Below are 26,593 nucleotides of genomic sequence, written 5' to 3'. Positions count from 1 at the left end.
TAATAATGTTTTAAAACTTAACTATTATTGGCATAGATTTATCTTAATTTCAAATCTACCAAGTGACGACAAGGATAAAATCTCTAAAGATGTAATCTTCCTTTTGAGTGCAAAACATGAAGAAATGTTTTAACTTCTAAAGATTTGATTCCTCATTGCTTGGTAGGTAATGGATCTATGTTTATTCTTCATAATATTAATCTATGTTGATTCTTCATAATATTATTTAAAATTCACCTCTCTAAATATAAAATTATTCTCATTTATTATTGTATTAAAGCCTTTGATTTATTATAGACTATCCACAAAATATTTTTAGTGATAGTGAAGATAGAGGGTTTAGATATATATCAAAAGTAATTATAGCTTTTTTCTTTCTTTTATATTTAGTTAAAAAAATGTTTAAAAATTATATTAAATTAAAATATTTATTTTGATTGTGAAATAAGTTATAGTTTTTGTGTAAGTGGTATTGATTTATATGTTATAAAATTTAATGTGATATGTATATTATGATTTTCTTTTATCAAAAAAATATTATTAGTAATTTGATTAATAAAAACTAATTTACAATATAATAAATTGAATTTTATTATTTTTATTACTTTTAACTTTTTATTATCTTTTAATTAAGAGGATATGTAAATAAATAAATAAATAAAAACATTTACACTAGGACAACATTCCTGCATTTGGAGACCAAGCCAAACACCAAATCCGTGGTGAGACCCCTTTGTTTATGGGACAAGCTAATTTACAATATAATAAATTGAATTTTATTATTTTTATTGCTTTTAATTTTTTATTATTTTTTAATTGAGAAGATATGTAAATATTAAAAATAAAACATTTACACTAGGACAACATTTCCTACATTTGGAGTTGCAAAAACATTCAAATTATTATTATTATCCAATCTTAAGGTAACAACCAAGTCAAACACCAAATTGGTGTATGAGACCTGTGAAGATTTGACCAAGCCAAACACCAAATTGGTGTATAAGACCTGCAACGATTTGACTACTAAATTTACAAAAGCATACATACTCTACCCCCTCTAGTTTTTGAACATATGACCTTTTAAGAAAAAACACGTGCTCTTAACCATTAAACCCACTCAAGCTATATATTAAATTAAATTTATATTACATATTTATACATTTAATAAGATTAATTAATTTAAATATTACAATGATATTTAATTTAATTAATAAAATCATTTAATTTAAATAATAAAATATTTCAATACAAAATTTAAAAACTAATAATTTAATTTTTCACTTTATATTAAAAAAATTATTTACGACATTAAAAGAAAGCCAAGGTTTCTGTAACAGAAGCTTTAAAGATTGTGAAGAAATCATATTAGTTCATATCAATTGACAACTACATTCAGCCATTTTTCCTCATCTTCTTGCAATTTTCTTTTATTCTTTTCTTTCATCTGCTTGCTGTGTTTTTATTCTTCTTCGAATTCCAGGCCCTACATGTTATGTACTTTGCATGTAAAAAATCATGGAGATTCTACTTTGCATGTGAAGTGAGGGTTTGATGTCGATGCTGGTAGAAAAGCAAAAGAATCACGTGGCAAGATAGTGAATTTTGAATATATATATTCAAGTAAAATTTTGAATGAATCATTTTGAATAATTTTTTTTTTAAATACTATTTCTCTAAAAACTGTAATTCATTTTAAAATCAAAATATTTGAATTTTATAAAAAAGAATGTTCTAATTTATATTTCAAGTTTTTTTAATATAGTAACTCTATAATATAGTGCCTATGGGGCTTTGGATTGAGGGTGAATGGGTGCACTGTTAAGGCACTCCTTGCGATAGGTCATTGGTTCAAATCCCCCGTGGGTGCATTGTTAAGGCACTCCTTGCGATAGGTCATTGGTTCAATTCCCCCATAGGTGCTTACCTACCAAAAAAAAAACTCTATATTATAGTGCCTTATAATTATTTTCAAGATAATTGGTAAGAGTAAGGCACTCCTTGCGATAGGTCATTGGTTTAAATCCCCCGTGGGTGCTTACCTACCAAAAAAAAAAAAAACTCTATATTATAGTACCTTATAATTATTTTCAAGATAATTGTTTTACTATCAATTATTTTTATCATAAGAGTCAGTACTAAGCAACAACATTGCATATTACATTTGTTTAATTTGTAAGAGATAGGAGAAATATGGGATAAAACATATTATAATCTATCTAATATTTTTCCACTTTCATGTATATAGTCATCTTTACTTTCAAACATTACTTTTTTTTTTTTATGTTTTCTCACTCCCACTCTTGTTGGTGGAGGGAAATATTAGAGAAAACATATGAGATGGTAATTAATTATTATTATTATTATTATTATTATTATTTCCCAATTGTATTTTTTAATTTCTCAATTTATCTTACATTGTAGTTTGCTAAAAGGTATTGTTAGTTTTAGTTTTTTTTTTTTTTTTGTTAACAGTAAAGAGTACTATACTGATATTAATCTACACTCGTTCATGGCAAAAATAATGGGAGGTTGACATTTCATGTACATTGCCATCCATGGGCATCATTATTTGCAGACTGACTGTCCAAGCCCAATTTCTTTTCAAAATTGCAAAAAGCGACTTAGCTATTACATGATTATTAGGATTGACCTTACAGAACTGCCATAGTAGAAAAATACATCTAAAATTCAACATAAAAAATAGACATAATAAGCAGACTAGTCATCAAGGGCAGCTGGTTGGTTGAGGTCAATTCCAGTTGTTTCTTCAACGGTCCGAGAGTTCTGTATTGCCAATTGAATTTGGATATCCTCAATTTGATTACGCAGAGCATCTACCACATCTTCTAGTTGTTGAATCATTTTGTTCTTCTCAATTTACCTCTCTTTCATTTCATACGCTTCCTCACGCTGCTACTGAAGATACATATGAAGATCATCTAAGCCTGCTCGCAGTTCAGAGTGCTCTCTATGACATGACCCATAGGAAGGTGGGGAGTATCCGGCCCAAGCGCGGGTGTCAGCGACCCCAAGAGCCAAAGTCCATATCGTCAAGAAGAATATGATTCACTGTGGGAAATGGCTCAGAGCGATGGTTCACATAGATTCCTTGGGATCTATCCCAGTGACCCAATTGACAAGGAGGAACAAAGAATCCAACAACACCTAGAATGATCACACAATTACAAAACTTTCCAAAGTGATCACACTGGCCAGCAATGGTCTCTCCCTACTCAACCAAACTGAAATTGACACCCTCATCAGTAATTAATACTCTCACCAGTAATTGAAACTCTCCAGACTGTGTGAAGGCGCTATCCTCCACAACCAAAATTATCCCCTGACTGCCCCGACTCTGCCAAAGGGGCCTTGCTCCGGCGACCTTCTGGGCAGAGTCAGACAATTTCCTATTGCAGAAGTTAAGACTTTTATTACACAATTTATAAAAAAAATTGAGCCGAAGCCTCATGTGAATTGAAAGACTACAGACTTACCTTCGGGATCCCAATGCTCCACCATGATTTCCCTAATGTATGACATTACTTTAGCCTTGAGCAATTTATCCTTCCCACGCACGAACCATCTGATCCCAACCAGAGGAAGTAAATGCGGCTCTTGCTTTAAGGGATTTCGTGTGGTGATGGATTGATTGTTCCTGCTACTGACCTAGATACAAGGAATGAATTGCAGAGTTCCCACACTTATCCTCTCCTCTACGCCAATCGTCGTGACCTGCTAAGGTTTTGCAACCACGAGTCGAGTGAGAAGGAACATATTTGATCAGATGATGCCAAATGGGAGGGGAGAGGGGGCACTTATGGAGAGGAAGGATGTGATGGGGGTAGGGAGATCGAGAGGAGGGGTGAGGAAGGGGATGTTGCAGTGACAAGAGAGGTGGCCGGAAGAGGGGGTGATGTGGAGGATGAGGTGGGGGAGGGGGAGACGAGATGAGAGAATCAAGGAAGGAAAGATGAATTCACACAAGGGGAGGGAAGGGACGAAAGAGATTAATAAAACCATTAAATCCATGATTTTTTACTTTTGTGCTGAGTTTTTAGTGTAGGAGGAGAAAATTATCATCAACTTTAGGACTTTCATGTAAATATTTAGGGAATGGGTAAATAATTGTTTATTTCATTGACCTTGTTGCACCCGTCTTTCATTTGGCAGGCCATGTTGCCTTGCATATCTGCCTCCTTGTTTAGGCCTCTTAGGATGTGAAAAAAAATTAAATTCCCAAAGAGAGGGAGCATGCCAAGGGCTCTCTTGAGTATCTGATTCAGTTTGTTATTCTAGGCTGCAGAGTTAAAGTTCATATGTTTTATGACCAAGAGAGAATCCCCCAAGATATTCATTTCCTTGATTCCTTTTTGTTGACCTAAGGTAAGACCAAGATACAATACATAGGTCTCTGCTTGGTTATTGGTCTTCTTAACCAAACCCCGGGCATACCGATCAATAATTATTCCTTCGGGATTAATGAGAATCCCTCCCCCTCCTACCACCCTAGGATTTCTTTTTGAGGCACCATCAAATTAGAGAGTCCATGAATTTTAATTTTCATCCATTCAACAAGCCCTTCATGGGTCAATCTAAGGAGCTAGGAAGGGCGTGAAGGAGGTAATTTCATTGGGGACGTGGAGGGAGGGGGCCAAGCCCAAGGAGAGAGCCAAGCCAATTCATCGGGATTAAGAGAAGGTTCCATAATAGGTCTGTCAAATTCAAAACAAGACGAGAGAGCTTCCAAGGCGGTGACCAAGGTCGCAGGGCAAACAGAGTTGAAGATCACCTTATTTCTTGATAACCATACATGTCAGCATACGTACTTGGGAAGAGCGATCTAGATCTCTTTGAAGGTGCTTTTGGCCTGAAGGGATCTCACATAAAATTTGGGCCAAGAGTCAAATAAATGAAGGAGATCAACATGCCACCTTGTTTTGAGGAAAAGTGGGCCAAGGGCCACCCACCAAACCAATCTTGAAAAATGACAACAAAGGAAGAGATGAGGGATTCTTTCCTCTGAGTTCTCACAGAGAGGACATCGAGAGGGACCTATGAAACCTCTTTTTTGAGATTATTTGCAATGAGGATTCTTTTATGAGCTAACAACCAACAAAAGAAATTTACTTTGGGGATAACATTGGTTTTCCAAATCTTATTCCAAATTGACAACTTGGGGGGAATTTGGGCACTGAAAATCAATTGGGGTAGCCTTCCTTGACCATTAATTAGGAATTCTTGCACCCCCACCTTTCTTCCATTGATTGCACAAGGGGGGTGCATCCAATTAGTTTCTTAATTATATTATCTCTTGATGGGATCAGGTTTACCATGACATCTTCTATTTTCCACCCCCCTCCAAAGACCCTGTCAGTTCCAAATGGAAATTTTATCTAAATAGAACACCCCACTCAGCATCATATGATCCATGAGGGAGTAGAGAGAGGGATCCAAACCCAAAGGAGGGAACCTCAGGAACAAGTCCGACCAAATATTAATCGAAGCACCCTTACTTGAAATTTTAAAGAGATTATTCAAAATGAGATCCGAAGATGATCACATTAGTTTCCGAATAGGAGAACCCTAAGTTGCTTCCATGTGCTCTTCCCTGTTGTTGTGTTGATGTAAATAATTTTATCTCATTAATTTCGCCCACCATAGATTAGGTTTTGTCTTCAGGATCTAATAGAGTTTGACCCCCATGACTAAACTAACCATAGTGGGGTCTTTGATGCTAAGCGTCCGATGTTGTTTTGGCGCTCTGATAGTTTTCGAGTTAACCAGGTGGAATTTGTTGTTATATTGCTTTCCTCCATCCCATATAAATATCCTAATATAAATTCCAAGTTGATGCAAAACATACTTAGCAGCCTAAAGAGCTGAGAATTGGTACAAAGGGATGGTTGATAGCATCGATTTCACAAGGATAGTCCTCCCCGCATTATTTACCCAAATTACTCCCCAATTCACAATTTTGGATTTGATTTTGTCAAGAACCCTTTGCCAAGCATAGGGATCCACTCTTCTTAGGAAGATTGTAACTTATAAGTATTTGAAGTCTTTCCAATCCTGGATAATTTTAAATCCCAGAAGCTCTTCTCTATTTTTAGCTTTCTCGGGGGAGATATTCCAAGTATATATATGACTTTTTCTTTCATTTCTGGCTCCTCCCGAGGCCCTAAGGAACTTATCTAGATTCCCTTTGAAGCACCTGACAATCACAATTGAGGCACTATCTAACATACTGGTGTCATTTGCAAACTGTCCATGATTGATAATTATGATCCCCTCTTTATATCTAATCCCAAGAAGGTGGTGGGAGTCACGATCTTTTTCCAATATTCTACTTAGCGAGTTAACCATAATTATGTAGAGAAAAGGGGAGAGAGGGTAGCCTTGACGCAATCCCTTAGATGCTTTAAAGAAACCCACCACCCAACCATTGACCAGTGGGAATTTCCAAGGAGAAGAGATGCAAAGAGAAATCTACTTTATAAATGTTTCATCAAACCCTAACTTTCGCAACACTTTCATTAGGAAACTATGTGTGACCCTATCAAATGAATTTTCCATATCCATTTTTATTACCATTCCTTTATCCCCTCTTTTCCAACTCGAATCTATAGCCTCTTGTAGAAAAATTATATTATTAAAAATTTGCCTCCTCGACACAAATCCCCCTTTGTTGACCGAGATCGAAGGAGGGAGAAGAGTTTTGAGCTTGGAGGCAAGCACCTTTGACATGACCTTATATGATACATAGCAGAGAGAGATTGGGTGGAATCTAGAGAAGGAGGAAAGGTTTGAATCATTAGGGATTAAAGTTAAGAAGGAAGTGTTGATCCCCCCCATGATAAATCTATTGAAATAGTACCCTGCCATATGACACAGGTCTTTACTTATCACCTCCCAGAAATTTTGATAGAAGTTGGCTAATAAACCATTCGAACCAGGGGATTTATTAGGCGAAAAAAAGAATACAATTGATTTAATCTCATCTGCAGTCGGATTAGAGGTAAAGGCATTATTCACCTCTGCAATGACTAGAGCAGGGACATTCTCCATAAAAGAATTCCTCACTTTAAATATCTCTCTAGGGGTCTTCCTGATAAAGGTTCTTGAAATGATCCACAAAAACCTTCTTAATTTCCTCAAAATTAGTTAGTGTCTGCCCCCCATATTGGATCTAAGATATATTGTTTTTTCTTTCCCTAAAAGTTTCTTGCTTATGAAAGAACTTAATGTTTCCGTCCCTAGCCAAGAGCCAATTGTTTCTATATTTTAATCTCTAGTACTCTTCTTCATTTCTGAGATGGGAATGAAGAGCCTTGAAGGTTTCAACTTATTTTTGGAAGTCATTCAGGTTCACATAACCTCCCCCCTTGGGAGAACACCGTCCTCAGTGTTTAATGACACCTACAACCAACAAAACTGCTGAAAAACCAAAACATACTACAATCTACTTATGGAGCTTTATAACATAACTCGTTGCAGTATTTACAATGACATCATGCTGAAAACATGACAACCATACTGTTTACTAGAGCTTTATAACACAACTCATTATGGTATTTACAATAACAACCACATATACTCATGCACATTTTCTTCAACCATCAAATAATCATATTGTCTATGGAGATTTATAAATCCAATTTGATACAATATTTACAATAATATACACATATACACATTTTCTCAACCAACAAATAAAAGGATACGATGCCCGCATCCACAACAAGGGATTCTAGAGGCTCACACCTCCACGCTCACAAGAAGTACCAAGATTCACCTCCTTCCCAGGAAGTCAAGAATCCACTGTCAAAGTCAAATATTCATCCAATGTCCAATGCTATGATCCTGTGCCACTTGTCCTATCAGTGAACAATTATCGGCTCATTGTTCTAGGGCACACTCCCAATGTGCTTTTGATTCCATTTAGAAATGCTAATGACCACAAAAAATATATCACCGACCTTCCCTTCTCTGCTACATAGTCCCTCGGGAAATCCAGTCACCCCCTTCCGTGTTGTCGTACACCTTCCAAGTTCCGTGGGCATCCTCTTCTCTGCTACACAACCCCTCGAGCAATCCAATCACTGCCTTCCATGCAGTCACACACCTTCCAAGTTCCATGGGCATCCCCTTCTCTACTACACAGTCCCTCGGGCGACCCCTCCCTTGGCAAGGTTTCCTCGCATCTGAAGGTACAAATACCAAGGAATATCCCTACCTTAAAATCATCATACCGGTCATAGCATGCTCATGACAACCAATGGAAATTATTGGGTACTAGTGTCCCACAACAAATCTGCTCCTGAAATTATTTACCAACATATTTTTTTCCTGTTCCAATTCCTTTTTGATTCTGCTGCTAATCCTTACAATCAGTTTCAACCACCCAACCGAGCATTTTCATGCTTTCCTGTACCAAGCACATAATTTCCATTAGATTCAAAATAAATTGAAATAAATCCAAATCATACCTCATCGATGGCCCATTAGTAAGGTAAGGTACACTTGCAATTCTATTCACTTCCTCTCACAACAAGTCAAACTAGTTCTTTGAACATATCACATCCGGTTAGCTCAAAACACAACCATCATAATAAAAATCATAGATCACATGTAACCATCATAAACTAGAGTCATAGATCACATGCATAATTAGAATTAAAATAAATACCAATACTTATCCTTCAATCAGTCCTTTTCTTATACCTTTATCCTTTATCCTTTCCGTATGCACACCAAATTAGTTGCCACAGCCCGCAAGATCCCAGTGCCTTCACTTCTCTTCAAACATGTACACATACACGCAATGTACATCACATGCATAAACCCACATACAACATACAAAATAATACATACACCTACACCTCGTGTACAACACAACACATACATACACCTACATCTGGTGTATAACACAACACAATATATACACCTACACCCAGTGTACAACACAACGAATACACATGTCATGATACCACGACTAGAGAATGCACATAAACAATACCACACATACACAAAACAATATGTATAACATGCACATAATACCAGATGTGAAAAACATGGAACACACGACAAGAACATACTACCACATGTACAACATGTACACAATACTACCTATACACAACACTACTTGCATAACATATGCAAAACACCACATGTACACGACATCACCTGCACAATTGTAACACCCTCCTCCCACATCTACCCATGTAACCGGCCAACCGGGGTAAACATGTGATGAATAGTTACTGTGATATGATTCAACTCCCTATGTATCAGTTAAGGAAGTGGAACCGATGGAACACAACCAACTTGACCTTCTACACATGCAACAAAACCCCGAGGAGCTATCCAACCCTTCCAGGTGACCATCCCTTGAGACAATCTTACATTTTACTACATTAAAGCCTCCATTTCTCCCTTGACACGAGCATGCATGTGACTGGGATCCTCTAGTCACTCCCACAACAAAGGCATGCCTGCAACTTGAGACTTTTCCAGGTAGTACTGTGCCAACGACTTTGGATTCTATGCCATTTTTTAGGGCCAAGATTCAGGGCATTGCCTAGAACTCCACGAAACCTCTAGGAATTATAAATGACATGGAAAAAAGGATGCTAATGCAAACAATTGACTAATGAATTGATTGAACCCCTACTAGCCATGATAGGCATTTCGCCAAACACATCACATATATGCAATCTACAAGTCATAACAACCGATCTAAGCATAGGGGTCTCACACTTTTCTGGGAATTTCTAAGAAGCATTAATGCCTCATCCCAATAACTACGTTACCATCTATTAAGACATATATTCATTGTACATTAATTTATTAATCAAAACATGCTGAGAACCATACATCATCACTGTCATGAAAATCGCTCATAACCATCATATAACCAACATAAATATCAAGGATATAACAACCATATAAACCACATATAAACAAGTATATTTACCCATAAAATACCGGGGAGAAATAACTCTTCTTGATGAATCCATAGGCCGACCAGGTATGGGATTTCCACAAACCTCCTAGCCATAGATTGGGCTAAACCAAATATCTCTTCAGCCAATCACCCCCGTGTCATATTCCAAGCATGAATGTGGGATCTCATAAAACAAATCAATCAAAACCAAACCAGGGATTCCAGAGGCCAAACCACCTCAAACCTCAACTATTGATTCCACCACACGGTCAGACATCACTAACCATCGCCAGATTGGTCTCTACCCAAGCTGTCTCAGGCTCTAGAGTGTTTGTTCCAACTAGGTCTTCTAGGACTAATAACTCAAACCAAAGATGTTGTTGGGATTCCAGAGTGTTTTTCCAACCAGGGATTCCAGGACTAGTAACTCAACCCACCAAGGGATTCTAGAGCATTTGTCCAACCAAGGATTTCAGGACTAGTAACTCAACCTGAACTGTTAAAGGGCTTCCAGACTGATTGTCCAACCAAGGCTTTCAGGAACTAATAACTTAGCCCACAACCAAAGGAACATGAGAACCAAACAGAAAACAAAAGTAAACCCACAACACCATAGCTATCTAGGAAATGGTAAGGCTAGGAAAAACCACTAGCAATGCAGGCAATCCTCCATGCCAATGACAAATCATAACCAAATGACCGCCTGCCAAGGATAATTTTAGGGGCGAATGTTCGCCCTTTGGCGAAATTAAGGGGTTTTAAATTTTTAGTGGGCAAATATTTTGTATCATAGTACATTTTTACAAATCACCTCAAATAGCCCACCTTATTTTAAGGGAGAGGGTAAAAAAGGTAAATTTAGCCCTTGAAATTAGGACTTACAACCTTCCATTCGCCCATTTTCAAGAATAGGTTTTATTTAAGTGAATCCATTCGCCCATTTTCAAGAATAGGTTTTATTTAAGTGAATCCTATGGGCCAAATACCATATTTATAAAAGAGGTATGGTAAATTAATACAAATATAAATAAATGAGAGGTATGGTAAATAAATAAAACATTTTTATATTTACTCCATAAGTCACCTTATATACATGTAAGAGTGTAAACAAATAAAAATATAAGTAAAGTGGAGGTATGGTAAATAAATAAAAATATAAATAAACTAGACGTATCGTAAATAAATAAAACCTCTTTTTATATTTAGTCCATAACCCTCGTTCTATTTATGAAGGCTCAAGAAATAAGTTTTGTTTAAGTGAATCCTATGGGCCAAATACCATATTTGTAAAAGAGAGGTAAGGTAAATAAATGAGAGGTAAGGTAAACAAATAAAACATTTTTTTATATTTACTCCATAAGTCACCTTATATTTACGAACACTCAAAAAATGGTTATATTTAGGTGAAACTTATGGCCAAAATACTATGGGACAAATACCATGTACTAGATTGTTATTAATACCATGCAAAAAACCATTATTAACCCTAATATTAGAATTAATAAAAATAAAAATGGCACATGGTATTGACCCATGGTATTCACCAAAATGGCACATGGTATTGGCCCATGGTATTCACCTGGAATGTAGCCTATTTAAATGGGGGAATTAAACCAGCATGTAGCATATGCTAAGATTCACTAGGACTTTACAAAGTTTTATTATTTAGTGAAAGACTCGCTAAGATCTTACAAGATTTTATAATTGAGTAAAATATTGGCCAGGCCTGGTGAGAGATTCGCCAAAAAATTATATATACATATTATATTATTGATAAAATCGCCTTCCATTTTTCCTATATACCATGGAGATTCTCCCATTTATTATATTTATAAATTTAGGGGGGGTTCTTAAAATTTTCCTTGCCGCCTGCATATGCCATGCATGCCAAAACTAGTAAGGAAATCATGCAACTCGATACATGCGAGAAAAACATGTTGTAGCTACTAAACCTAATGTTCGCTTGTGATTTCCTGCTCCAAATCCCAAGTGTGCCACACTCCTCCAAGAGTGCTCCAAGAAAAATCTAAGTGTTCAAGAGTATGAGCGAGATCGAATAGAATGAGAGCTCCAAAACTTAACTGACAAAATCCATGAGTTGATCCTCAGAAGCCTTTTCATTAATAAGGCCTCTAATTTCTTCAATTTTCCATTATTTTCCTTCATTTTCCTCCTCACATACAACTTGTGACATTTCACCTTCCTTTTCTCCTATTTTCCATTATTTTCCTAAATAAATTCCAATAAATACCACTTTGCCTTTCCAAAGCCTTAACCATTTCCTTTGCCAATTTCCATAGCCATTAATAATCACAAGTGATCCCCATCACTATGTTTCTTCCCAACATTCAACTTTGAATATGTGTCCCATAACCAAGGTCTTATTTTACCTTTATTAACTTTTACATGGATTTTTTACCAGGGTTGTTACAACAAGGTGTACCCAACACCATCCGCACAATGTGTATAAAACACCACATGTACACAAAACCACATGCACCTCATGTACACAACAACACATGTACACAACACTAGATTCACAACATGTACTTAGAACCACCTACACACAACACCCCTTGTACCACATGTACACAACACCACATGCACATAGGACCACATGTACAATCATACACAAAACACCACATTTACATAGCGCCATATGTACCACATGCACACCACACCATATGTACACAACAACACATATGCAACATGCACAAATTACCATATGTACAAAGCCGCATGTCAAACATACGCATAACACCATATGTACACAACATCACATATCTAACATGCACACAATAAGATATGTACACAACACTGCATATCCAAAATGTACATAGCACCATATGTACCTAGCACTTCATATGTAATATACACACAACACCATATAAACAATAGGCATACAACATCATATGTACACCATACTACATATGCTACATTTGCTACATGTACACATCACCGTATACACACAACACTGCATGCACACAACATCATAGGTGCAATATGTACAACATATATACAACAATAATATTGCACATCCACAGACCACATGCTGACTCTATGTAATAGCTCCGGGTTAAAAGTTCATGTAATAAATGTTAATAAAGGTAAAATAAGACCACAGGCAAGGGACACTTATTCCAAGCTAAATGTTGGGAAAATTATCCTAGTGGACATCACTTGTTGTGTTTTATAGCTAAGGGAAATTGGCAAGGGAAATGGTTGTCTTTGGAAAGGTAAAAAGCGTATTTTTGGCAAATTATTTATGAAAATAATGGAAATTAGGAGAAAAGGAAGGTGACAGGTGACATGTTGCATGTGAGGAGGAAAATGAAAGAAAATAATGGGAAATTGAAGAAAGTGGAGGCCTCCTTTATAAAAAGGCTTATGAGGATCAATTGGTACCTTTTGTCAGTTCAGTTTTGGAATTAGCTTCAGAGAGTAGAAGAGCACCAAGAGGAGAAGGAAAGTAAGCAAGCAAGGAAAGGAAAGGAAAGGAAAGGAAAGGAAAAGAAAGGAAAGGAAAGGAAAGGAAAGGAAATAAGGACGAGGAAAGCAAGTGAAAGCAAGGATAAAGTAGCTTCAGTGGGAATACTTGTAGGTAACATATTGCATGTGTGATTTCCTAGTTGGTTTTGACGTTCATGGTATGTGCATGTTGGTATATGGTTCTTTTATTGTCGTTGGCATGGATTTTGTCGGGATTGATAGTGGATTTTAGCCTAGCCTTTCCATTTCTTAATAGCCATGGTGTGATGGGATTGTTCTTGGTTTGAGCTTTGGATTGTCAAATGGTTTTGGAATCTGGGGTGAGTTGGTCTTAGGAAAATTCCCAAAGGCCTAGGAATTCGTTGACCGATAATGGCAAGATACACTGTAAATCTTGAGAGTGGAGATAGGAAAATACCTTAAGGATGGTAAAGAAATTCTAAAGCATCCAAGCTCAGTTTGGTTTTTTGATCTCAACATTGGTTTAGGTGTGATCATAGTATGGAGAGGGTGGAGGTGGTTTAACTTATGGATTCCCTTGGTTGTCTTTGAATTGGTTCATCCCATGAGATCCCACATTCATGCTTGGAATACGACATGGGGCTGATTGGCTAAAAGAAAGGCATGGTTCAACCAATCTATGGTCGGGTGGAACGTGGAAGTCCCGAACCCAGTTGGTATTTACCTATGTTTAATAAAAGCTAAGTTCTCTTTCTTTTGGTAAGGAAATGTACGAGTTATTTTGTGGATTTAATGGCAATTCCCTTATTGTTATTTATCTGGTTATATGTTTGTTATAAGCATAGTTATATGACAGTTCTCAATCATGGATCTATTCATGTTTTTACTTGTAACTGAATAAATAATGAATGTCAGACCTAATTGATGATATGGAAACTAATGTGAGAAGGTAGAGACCCTTCTTGTTAAACCTCAATTAAGTCTCCAGTCCCTTATGTTCAGACTTGCATTCATGACCCGTAGGTTGCATATCTACCAAGTGTTTGACAAAATGTCAGTCCTAGTTGGGGATGGTCAGGTCAATTCCTGGTTCTCGTTGTTGGCATTATGATACAGGTGTTGTCTTTCATGGCAACTCACTCAGAGGTATGATACAGGTGTTGTCCTTGATGGCAACTCACTCATATGACAGATCATAGTGCAACAGGTCAAGAGAGAGGTATACGCAGGTTAACCTTGATGAAAGTGCGTATACACACGGGTTAGCAGAACAAAAGGCATGTATACGTACACACATAGGTTCACAGAAGGAAAGGCACGTACATGTTGGAAAACTAAGTTTTGGTCCGTGGTATTTTGGTATTGGTCCATGGTATTTGGTTCGAAGTGTTGACCCCAGGTATTGGATCCAAGGTATTGGTTCTACATGGTTTTGGACCATGGTATTGAGAGAGGCCTAAACCTATATAAGGAGAAGATCATTAGGCCAAGAGGTGAGCAAGTGATGAATATCTGATGAAGTGTGAGATCTAGTATGCAGGTTATGGGTTTGTGATGCTTTGCTTGATCTGAACCAAGGATGCACCCATGTGGATGATGATGAATGATGGATCAGGATCTTAAGGCTTGGAATGTTTTATCATTATATGGTTTGATCATGGATAGACTAGATCTGAATTATTGATGCATGTTTATTCTGTAAATGTTATGTTCTGGGTATAATTGATGTCTGGAATAGCTGCAAAGTTATAAGTTAGAATTTGCAGATCTATACGCGGGTTCACTTTGGTAAAAGCGTGTATACACGCAGGTTGGGTTTATCAGAGTAGCGTATACAGTATGAAGTATGATAGTTTGAAGTTGTAGTTGGATCTGGTTGTTATTGCAAAGTTCTATTGTTTGTTATGTGTTCTAGTGACTGTGTTATTGACAGAGTTTCAGTGTTTCAGTATTGGGTGATTCAGAGATCAATGATGCAGGTGTAGTTGATGGATGTATTGCAGTGGTGATTGATTTTGTGCTTCAATGTTATTGATGGGACCAGTATGAAAATTGGATGAAACATGCCCTTCAGATTATGGTGTTGTGCTTCAGGAGTATCCAGTATGAAATTTTATGAAATGTGGTCCCTGGAGGAAGTGAGAAGATCGTAGCCTTCTGTAGGCCGGTGCCTACGTATTGGTAAACATATCGGTTAGTAAAAAAGCCAGGGGGTTGGAGCTCCCTTCTAGTAGCAGCTAGAAAACGAGTGAAGGTTGGAGCCTTCAGTAGGTCGGCACCTACGTACTAGTAAATGGATCAGATAGTATAAGAGCTAAGGGGGTTGTAGCTCCATTCTAGTAAAAACTGGAGAACGAGAGAAGGTTGTAGCCTTCTGCAGGTAGAGGCCTGCGTACTGGTATAAGACTGCACTAGTACATAAATATTGTAAAAAGAAGTTTCTTATTAAAATAAGATAGAGATGAATTGCAGCAGGTGGTTTTCACCCACATTGGGTTTCCACCTTATATCTTAGTGTTCATGTGTGCTTCTTATGTGTGATGATTTGTGTTGTTTTACTGCACCTATTTACTGTTAATGAAGTTTTGATGCACTGATTAAAGATCAACATATAATGGATTAATTGAATCATAAGTTTACTGGATATACGCTAGTTGCATTAGACACAGATGCGTGTACACGCGGGTTCCCTTAACTGAAGTAGCGTATATATATCTGAGTATGAAAATGAAAAAGTGTTTGATTTGATAATACTGATTCACCCCCCCCTCTCAATATTATTTCCAACAATTGGTATCAGAGCAGGTCCTTTGGTAGAAGCTTGATCGCTTGAAGGAGATCTGTAGAACAATGGGAAAGAAAGTGCGTCAAAAGAAGAAGACAGCTCAAAGGAACAATGACAGCCTGCCGTTGAATGGAAGCAAGTATTCAGATCCTGAATCACCTCAAATTGAAGATGAACAAGCAAATGAAGCATCAGATAAAATCATAGATCAACAAGATCTACCTAGCAAAAGGGAGAGTGCCCTCAAAGAAGAAATTATTAGCTTAAAAGCTCAGCTGGAATGTGCCTTCAGAGTTCGTCAAATGCTGCAAGAGCTGAATGAAGAACAAGAAAAAGAGATTCTCAAACTAAGGCAACAAATGGAAGAAGGAAGAAAGTCTGAAGAAATTTTGAAGAAGCAATGTCTAGAAAAGGAAGAACAACATTAGGTTGAGGTAAATATCTTGAAAGGTAAATTAGAAGAAAAGGATAAACTAATACGATTTCAAGACAGTACTAAGATTTTGGATGATATTCTTAGTAGTCAAAGGTCACCTGCTATCAAAACTGGTCTTGGTTTTTATGAATCTGTTGAAGGTGAATCTAGATCACAAGGTGAGGCAAGGAACTCTAATGAGAAATCTGAAATGCTCAACAAGGAGATGAGAAGACAACCCCATCAACAGCGAAGGAAAGAAATTCATCAAATAATATCTTTTGCTCCTAAATGTGGAAGTGATAGAATATTTTTTCCTTTGATGAATAATGTTGAATGTTATGTATGTCATAATCTTGGACATGTTGCAGCTAGATGCAGAAGTAGAATGGTTCAAGACCATCGCACAGAAAGATCATCATGTTCCAGGTACTTTAAGGGATATTGTTTTTCTTGCAATATGTTTGGTCAGAAAGCTGTTGATTACTATAGAAGGAATATGAAACATGTAAGATGTTATGCATGTAACAAGCTTGGACATATAGCAAAGGAATGCAGGAGAAGATTTTGGGCACCATACCAAAAGGAGAAAACATCTTCACAGTTGAAGATATGGAAGAAAAAGGAAGTACAGCCAGAAAGATGTGGCATAGCAGAGTACACAGATATGACCGACTCAGAGGAAGCTGAAAGTGTGGAAAATCAGTGTTATAAATCTCATACGCAAGTTTCATGAAGACAAGTCACGTATATACGCGAGTTAGATGCTGCACAGTCGTGTATATGATGTTCTGAAGAAAAGCAGCAGTACAAAAGTTTGATATGGTTCAGTCACTGTTTGATGATGGCATGACACAAGTTCAGGGGGAGCATATACTTCTAATAATGCATTGTTGGCATTATGGTTAGAAGTCTTTGGTGATGATGCTTATTGACACATCTAGCTACTGATTTTTGATTGGCCAAGAGAATGGATTGCAGGTTACAGGTCTGGATGCTAGTGACAAATGCTTATAGTGCAGATCATATGGTGTATGATAGCTGCTGATAACTATCATGGTCTTGTTTAGGTCCTTGGTCTTTGTGAGTCATATGATGTATCTTGTTACCCCACTATGCATGGGATGGATGATGTAATGGTTCTTGTGTTTGAGTCATGTTTAAACATTTGATATATCCCCACTTGGTTGGGTGGATGAGTAAAAAATGGTGTATCCCCACTTGGTTGGGAGATTGATGTATGTATGAGTCTTTAGGAAGGTCATTGGCAATGTATGTATAGAGTCATGTTATGATTTTGCAGACCTTGCATGTGCTCAGGGGGAGCATGGACAGATTGGTACATCTTGGCATGTACAAAGGGGAGCTCAATCAGAAACTTCAGCATGTACTCAGGGGGAGTATGGACAACATAATGTATATCAAAGAAGAGAATATCTTGGTCCACCCTTTGCCCTTGATGTCAAAGGGGGAGAGTGACTTGGTGTGGTGGTTGCCATCAAGTCCAAAGGGGGAGATTGTTGGCATTATGATACAGGTGTTGTCCTTGATGGCAACTCACTTAGAGGTATGATACAGGTGTTGTCCTTGATGGCAACTCACTCAGATGACAGATCATAGTGCAGCAGGTCAAGAGAGAGGTATACGCAGGTTAACCTTGATGAAAGTGCGTATACATGCGGGTTAGCAGAACAAAAGGCACGTATACATACACACGCAGGTTCACAGAAGGAAAGGCGCGTACATGTTGGAAAACTAAGTTTTGGTCCGTGGTATTTGGTCCATGGTATTTTGGTATTGGTCCATGGTATTTGGTCCAAAGTGTTGACCCCAGGTATTGGGTCCAAGGTATTGGTTCTACATGGTTTTGGACCATGGTATTGAGAGAGGCATAAACCTATATAAGGAGAAGATCATTAGGCCAAGAGGTGAGCAAGTGATAAATATATGATGAAGTGCGAGATCTAGCATGCAGGTTATGGGTTTGTGATGCTTTGCTTGATCTGAACCAAGGATGCACCCATGTGGATGATGATGAACGATGGATCGGGATCTTAAGGCTTGGAATGTTTTATCATTATATGGTTTGATCATGGACAGAGTAGATCTGAATTATTGATGCATGTTTATTCTGTAAATGTTATGTTCTGAGTATAATTGATGTCTGGAATAGCTGCAAAGTTATAACTAGTTAGAATTTGCAGATCTGTACGCGGGTTTGCTTTGTTAAAAGCATGTATACACGTAGGTTGGGTTCATTAGAGTAGCGTATATAGTATGAAGTATGATAGTTTGAAGTTGTCGTTGGATCTGGTTGTTATTGCAAAGTTCCGTTGTCTGTTCTGTGTTCTAGTGACTGTGTTGTTGACAGGGTTTCAGTGTTTCAGTATTGGGTGATTCAGAGATCAATGATGCAGGTGTAGTTGATGGATGTATTGCAGTGGTGATTGATTTTGTGCTTCAATGTTGTTTATGGGTCCAGTATGAAAATTTGATGAAACGTGGCCTTCAGATTATGGTGTTGTGCTTTAGGAGTATCTAGTATGAAAATTTATGAAATGTGGTCCCTGGAGGAAGAGAGAAGATCGTAGCCTTCTGTAGGCCGACGCCTACATATTGGTAAACATATCGGCCAGTACAAAATCTAGGGGGTTGGAGCTCCCTTCCAGTAGCAGTTGGAAAACGAGTGAAGGTTGGAGCCTTCAGTAGGTGGAGAACGAGAGAAGGTTGTAGCCTTCTGCAGGTAGAGGCCTGCGTACTGGTATAAGACTGCACCAGTACATAAATATTGTAAAAAGAAGTTTCTTATTAAAAGAAGATAGAGACGAATTGCAGTGGGTGGTTTTCACCCACATTGGGTTTTCACCTTATATCTTGGTGTTCATGTGTGCTTCTTATGTGTGATGATCTGTTCTGTTTTACTACACCTGTTTACTGTTAATGAAGTTTTGATGCACTGATTAAAGATCAACATATAATGGATTAATTGAATCATAAGTTTACTGGATATACGCTAGTTGCATTAGACACAAATGCGTGTACATGCGGGTTCCCTTAACCGAAGTAGCATATATATATCTGAGTATGAAAATGAAAAAGTGTTTGATTTGATAAAACTGATTCACCCCCCCCCCCCCCCCTCTTAGTATTATTTCCAACACCCATTTTGGTTTGTAACCATTTTCTTCATGTCTTTTATGAGTTTTGGTAGTTTCATGGATTTATGGGTAGAGAGGCTTAGCTCCAGATCTATAAAGTAGCCTTACTTTCCGCAGTTGTTAGCACAAAACTGGCACAAAAAGGCCACAATCACACTGATGCAGGTCTATTGGAGCGACTGGGAACCCACAGTTGCATGGAGGCCTTGGCAAGGGAGTGACTGGGGCTCAAGGTTAGGGAAAATGGTGAGTTGTCTTAGGGGTTGGGCACCTAGAGGGGTTGGGTTACTCCTGGAGGTCTTGTGGCACTTGAGGAAAGTCAATAAGGTCTTAGTTGTCGATTCCATTTACTTAAGGTCACATAGGAGGTTGAGTCATATCATAGTGACCCTCAGCTCATGTTTACCCTGGGAAAGTCGGTGAAAGTGAGTAAATGTGGGAGGAAGGCAGTTCTAACCTATAAAAGTTAACAACCCTCTTGAACAGGCATCCTTGTAGAGATTGAAGGTGACTGTAAGATGGGAAGATGTTGAAAGGCCGCAATAAGTAGCCCACTCCCCCTGTACCAAAGCCCCTAGTGGTGTTAACTTTAAGAACTGCCATAGGCCCATGCATAGTTGAAAGGCCAAGATGGCATTATCCAAATTTCCATTCACTTGTTCCTTTGACATATTTACGATGAAATATTATCCACTTTACTCACTCACTCCACTTACCTTTTTCCTCTTCCTCCCTAAATAGCCCACTCTATCAGTTTACTGAGCTTTCTCCTCCTCTTATTATTATTATCCTTTTTCTTTTTGAAATCATATTCTTTTTCTCATAACTTCGTCTCCAGGTAGAGCGATTCCCTACACATCAGTGTAGCATCAATTTTTTTTATCAATCCATTGAACATCCAAGAATGGTCTTCTAACATTATTTTGGGATAGGAATTCATTTTCATAATTAAAAAACAAACAAACAAATTATATCTCTAATTTATCAGTTTTATTTATAAGTATTTATAGTAAGTATATAATAGATTACAAATATTAGATCATAAATCAAATATAATAAACAAGGTTTGGATGAATTAAATGATTTTTTAACTTTTTAAATTTTTTTTTTTTTTATATTTATTTTGCATATAAGTTTGTAGCATTGTGTTGTAATTTCTTAACTATTTAATTGATAAATTAATATTATACTTTGATAGGATTTGTCTCAATTTAATGCTTCTAGATCCATTATCTTGTCTTGATGATAAAGGTCAACCCAATATTACTCAATGTGATGGATCCATAAGCCTTATCATCAAAATAGAGAATGTCACAATATTCTTGAATCAAATTTGAAAGCAAATCTTTAATCAAAACAAAGATGCATATGCAACTTTCACAAATATTGAAAGAAATGATGATAACAACGATAATTATGAAAAACTAATAACAAAGACACTACTACATGTATTTAGTGATTCATTTAGTATTTATGATCTTCAAAATAATCAAGTAAATGTTGTTCATGGTATAGGATATAAGCCCTTAAGCATTTTCAGAGATAAATATTCAGAGGAGACGAGTTTCCCTACATTGTTCTAAGGAGAAAAAAAACCAATTGAAATTACATATCACAAAATTCTTCAATGAAAATTTGGAGATGAGTTTCCCTACATTGTTCTATGGAGAAAAAAAACCAATTGAAATTACATATCACAAAATTCTTCAATGAAAAGTTTTTCACAAATATCGTGATTTTGCATAGCATACAACTAATATTCTTTACAAAGCAATACGAACAATCCTAAGCAAGTGTTCAATTGTATTTGGACTTGGATAAGGAAAGGGTCATTAACAAAATTTGTTAACAAGTACTTGTCATGCGATTCAAAAGTACTTTCAACAAATAGTAAAAGTATTCAACCCCATTGACATACACAAGCTTGTAAAAACAACAAGCAAACATGCATTGTAGTTTCAATTTTCCAATTTCACCAATAAGAAAGACATAAATAATTGAACCTATGAAATTTGATAATGCAACCATGAAATAAAATGCAAAATTGATATTCGATACCCTAGAAAATGTGAAACATGATGAAATGTATACATTTGATAGTTTCCTTAATAAATTAGGTATAACAAAAATTGACTACATCCTTGCAATTCAATGTAGTCTAAATCAAATAACAATATTATTGGAAAGGAAGCCAAAAGACATATGGGCTAATAGATTTGATCGACATATTCCAATGATCTAGAATGGAAATACTAATGGTCAATTTGTACTTGACTATTATGCTACAATTGCATATTATAGTTCATACATGACAAAACTAGACAAATTGACGACATCAATGTTTAAACATATACAAAATGATTCTCAAGAAAAGGATCTTGACATCATAGAAACAATTACGATAATTGGAAAAGCTCTACTAAGCCTACAACAAATGTCTACACAACAAGTGGTATATGTAGTATTGTCATTTCCACTTAATAGTGGCTGAATAAAATGTATATTTATTAATACTTTACAAATATATGATTGGACATTTGTACTAAAAATACGAAAAGAATTGCGACGTTATCCAAATGATTCAGATAACATAACATGCCTATTAATCATCGGTCATTATGTACAACAACCTCAAATCATTGAACATATATGCTTAGCACAATTTTCATCATGCCACACAATAAAGACAAGATGCAAAGAAAGTTTGACAAGGCATATGTCATGAGATATGTAAGATACAATAACCATAATGACTATGATAACTATAAAGAATGATTGATATTATATTTTCTATATTCCATTTTCATGGGAAAATATTCTACTTGGAAGAATGCATATCTATCAATTAAACAAATCATAAAATGCCATGAAGAAAACTTCATAAACAAAGCAATAACACCATGGACTGATTTTGACGACATAGCAGATGAAGTTGAAAACAAAGATAATGAATTGTTTAACATAGATATATCTAAAGATCAAGTAATAGATATGGAGACATGTTATGAGTAATATAACATCAATTTAAATTTTGAATACTTGCAAAAGGTTAGAAGTGGAAAATCAATAGTCGAAAGACCTTACCAAATCATAAAAGAGTCACATTTTTTGGAAGAAGTAGATTTTTATCGAATGATGATACAATTGAATAGAGAAAGAAATTATAGTTAAGGAAATAATGACAACAAAAAAAAGCAAATCCAAATCAACCAATACACCTTTTTTTATAAGTGGTGCGGGTATTGGAAAAAAAATTACCGCAAAAGAAAATTTCTAATCTCTAATCTACATGTACAATAACATATTAGAATATTACACTATGCATTTAACAAATCAGAATAACTTCCCCTTAATAGTGAAAATTTAGGTACATTAACAAAACATTATCAACAACTCTGTGTACTACTTATTAATGATGCATCCTTAATAAGTGCAACAATATTATACCAAATTCACAAAAATTTATGAGAAATAAAGCATAACTCATTAACCTATTTTGAAAATATTAATGTAATATTTTTAGGTGACTTATTTCAATCACAACCTATCAAAGATTCTCTAATTTTTTAATACCAAATCCTAGAAAAGGAGAAAACATCATACCACTTTTGGAAGGAAAAAATAAAATGCTATGAGTTACATATGACAATGCACCAAAAATACAAAAAAAATATTGAAATCCTTAAAAAAATTCGAATGAATCAATAATCTAATGAAGACATAGAATATATAAATGATCATTGCCATAGACTGATTCCACTAACCCCACTATTTCCAACCTATTTTATAGGAACACGGATGTAGAAAAACACAACAAATAAATGGTGTTACATGTAAAGGAAGAATTAATACTTATTAATGCAATTGACAAGCATGAAAGTAGGTAAACAACTTATTCACCATATGAAAAAAATTAGGTTACCACCAAAAATTCTAATCAAATACAATCTTCTCATCAAGCTATATGAAGGAAACTACAATGTAAAGGATGGCCTTGTTAGTGGTGCTGATGGAATATGCAAAAGATATACAAAAAAAAATTGAAGATGTAGATGTAATATGGATAGATTTCATAAATTAAAACATTGATAAATTGAAAAGAAAACAATATCATGAACTATAAGACACAAAAATCTCATCAATTGGACTCCAATGTTATACATAATCTACGAATACGGATAGAAGTATCTTCTCTGTACTGTGTGGCCTAGCCTAGAACAATAGAAAGACAAAGAAGATAATGCTTTCCTTAAATCAAATAGATAATGGGATGAAGCTTACCTGTGATCCATAGTATGCTTCGCTCCTCTCGTGGCTTGAATGCTCCAATCCTAGCTCTGATCGCTATAATTAGAACTTACACAGTCAAACAACACAAGCCAATGATCTATGACATCTATGTAACATCATCTAATTACTTTATTCAATGGATCAACATGGCATTGAAATACATTAAATCATAACATCACATATAGGAAAAAAAATAACTCTTTGCATTAATAGAAATGGAGTGAGTTGTTGTGGGGGAAAGTATCCAACTCGGAATGACCCTAACCCACTCTAAGGGTGACAGTTCCTTAGCAACAGCTGAAAGCAAAGCTATCTAAAGTTTCTTCTTTATGACATGCAAGAGATAAAAGGAAGAGATCCACTTACCGATGTCTTGCGCAAATGGTCGATCCAATCTCCTTTGATTGCCGCTTGCTCCCAGCTCCAAGTCTTTTCACGGGCCTAGCTACACGAGATCTTGCAAACAAGACAAAGAAAGGAAACTACAAGAAGCATGCATTCATAATCGATTCAAGGATTAGCATAAATCAAAGACGCGAGTAAGACAATACACCATTGAAACACATGCGAATAGAAGAACCTCAAAATCTTTATTAATATATGGAAGTAAGGTTCAGGCGGTGATACAACCATGAGAGGTCCAATCCAGCATCACCTTCCCGACGGAGAGAAATCTCTTCTTCACCTCCCTCAAGCAATCACCCAATGCTCACAACTGTAAACCAACAACAATTCTTTGCACTAAATTCCGGCCTCCAGATCCCATGGGATGAGATCCTTATATAGAGTTTTGGAGTGAAGATAAGTAAGCTTGATGTGTGACTTGTTGTCCTCTTCAACTCCAGTTGTTCTTCAGTTCTTCACTTGGAGTTTCTGTCTTCCACTTGGAGTTTTAGAAGCTCTTAACTCATCATTAGGCGAATCTTATCATCAAGTGTCTTTTTAGAAGCTTCCTGGGCACTGGCACTTTGAGAAAAAGATTCCTCCACATGTCCAAGTACGCCCAACGCAGGTAGCCTTTGTTCTACTTGCTATGCAACGCAGGTAGCCTTTGTTGTACCTACTATGCAGCGCAGATGCCTAGTGGAGCAGCTGCAATGATCCAAAACTGACCTGTTTTTGAGTGTTTTTCAGTGGAGAACTGACTTGCAGTGCTGTGGTTTGCTGACCTTGTTCCTCTAAGGGTAAGAACAACTTGTTTAGGGACTTTGGATCCCTTAGATTATTGACATTTCATGCTCTATGCTGTAAGGCACAAAAATGTCTATAACAGTTGCCCCCTAAAGTATGAGGTCGTTTATCGGGTGAAATGCTTTATTAGGAGGATCCGAAGTTCATTCAATCGCCGGGAGGTGACCTGTAACAAAATACAATACAATACATTATCTTTTCATACTTTCTTTTCATGATCTAGCTGATGCGGGCATTTCCCATGCTCAGCTTTATAAATACATTTGCTGTACATAAACAGACGATCGTCTGATAGTAGACTGATAATTCTCTGCTTTTAATTATCATCCTTTTAGTAGGATGATCATCTGCTGCACATGTCTATGTTTTTATCTCCTGAATATATATCGCAGCCCGGATGGATGAAACTAGATCCGGGGTCTTCAAACTTCCGATCTTCACACTAAGTACAAGTCGATCCATGTGAGAATTTCTTGGAGTCGAACATGGAAAGACATCGCTTGATTACCAGTCAATAATGTAAACTGTTAACAAGCGCGAGAGGAATCACCGATAATGATGATGACCCTCAAGGTACTGCAGCACAATTCACGTGGCGTGAATATAGGATCTGACGTCGAACACCACGCAAAGTCTCCCGGTCGAAGGTCATTAATGTATACCTATCGTCGGAAGTGAGAAACTTGCCATTGAGGCATGCAAGCTTCAAAGTACTGAGGGGGTGTTCCTAGATCAACTTCTTAGATAGTGAGCTGATGTCGACAAGAAGCGATCCGTCAAAGGAGGGCCTTAATGAATCCCACATCAGTGACACGGAACGGAACTAGTGATGATGGTGAAAACGATCTGTGAAATATGATCCAGGGTGGCGGTCATGGAAGGATGAAAGATGATGTATGGTAGTGGATGGGACCCGGTTGACACTTTCTGAATGACATCTCTTGAACATATATCGACACTGATGTGATGGATCGGTAGCATTACCCCATTTGGATGGTATGGCGAGACCATGGTGAAGGGACCGGTGAATGATAATAACCCAACCCGATATTTACGGAGGCAAAAGTGTCATGTTCAAGAGCGACTTGCTACCATTAAGCTTTGAGGTTCTTCCCAATTTTTCCCCAGTCATTTCTGACCAGTACCTCTTTATTTTTGTCAAGCTTGAGGAGGATAACATATGCTTGTTCTATAACCTGCCCTTCAGGCAAGCGCATCGCTATGTTTTAACGAGCCTAACGATGGGGAAACTCGTTCTCGTCTAAAGACAAGTTTGTCGCTATCTAATATTTTTAACGAGCCCAGCGACAAAGACAACTCGGTCCTTTTCATTTTTAGAGAGTCTGAAAAGGGTACATAAA

Source organism: Pinus tabuliformis, chromosome 3_2 (assembly GCF_031772625.1).
Source record: "Pinus tabuliformis cultivar Carrire ecotype Pingquan chromosome 3_2, CPIR1, whole genome shotgun sequence".
Taxonomy (NCBI): Eukaryota; Viridiplantae; Streptophyta; class Pinopsida; order Pinales; family Pinaceae; genus Pinus; species Pinus tabuliformis.
The sequence above is the reverse complement of the archived record's forward strand: the minus strand, read 5'-3'. Positions refer to the sequence as shown.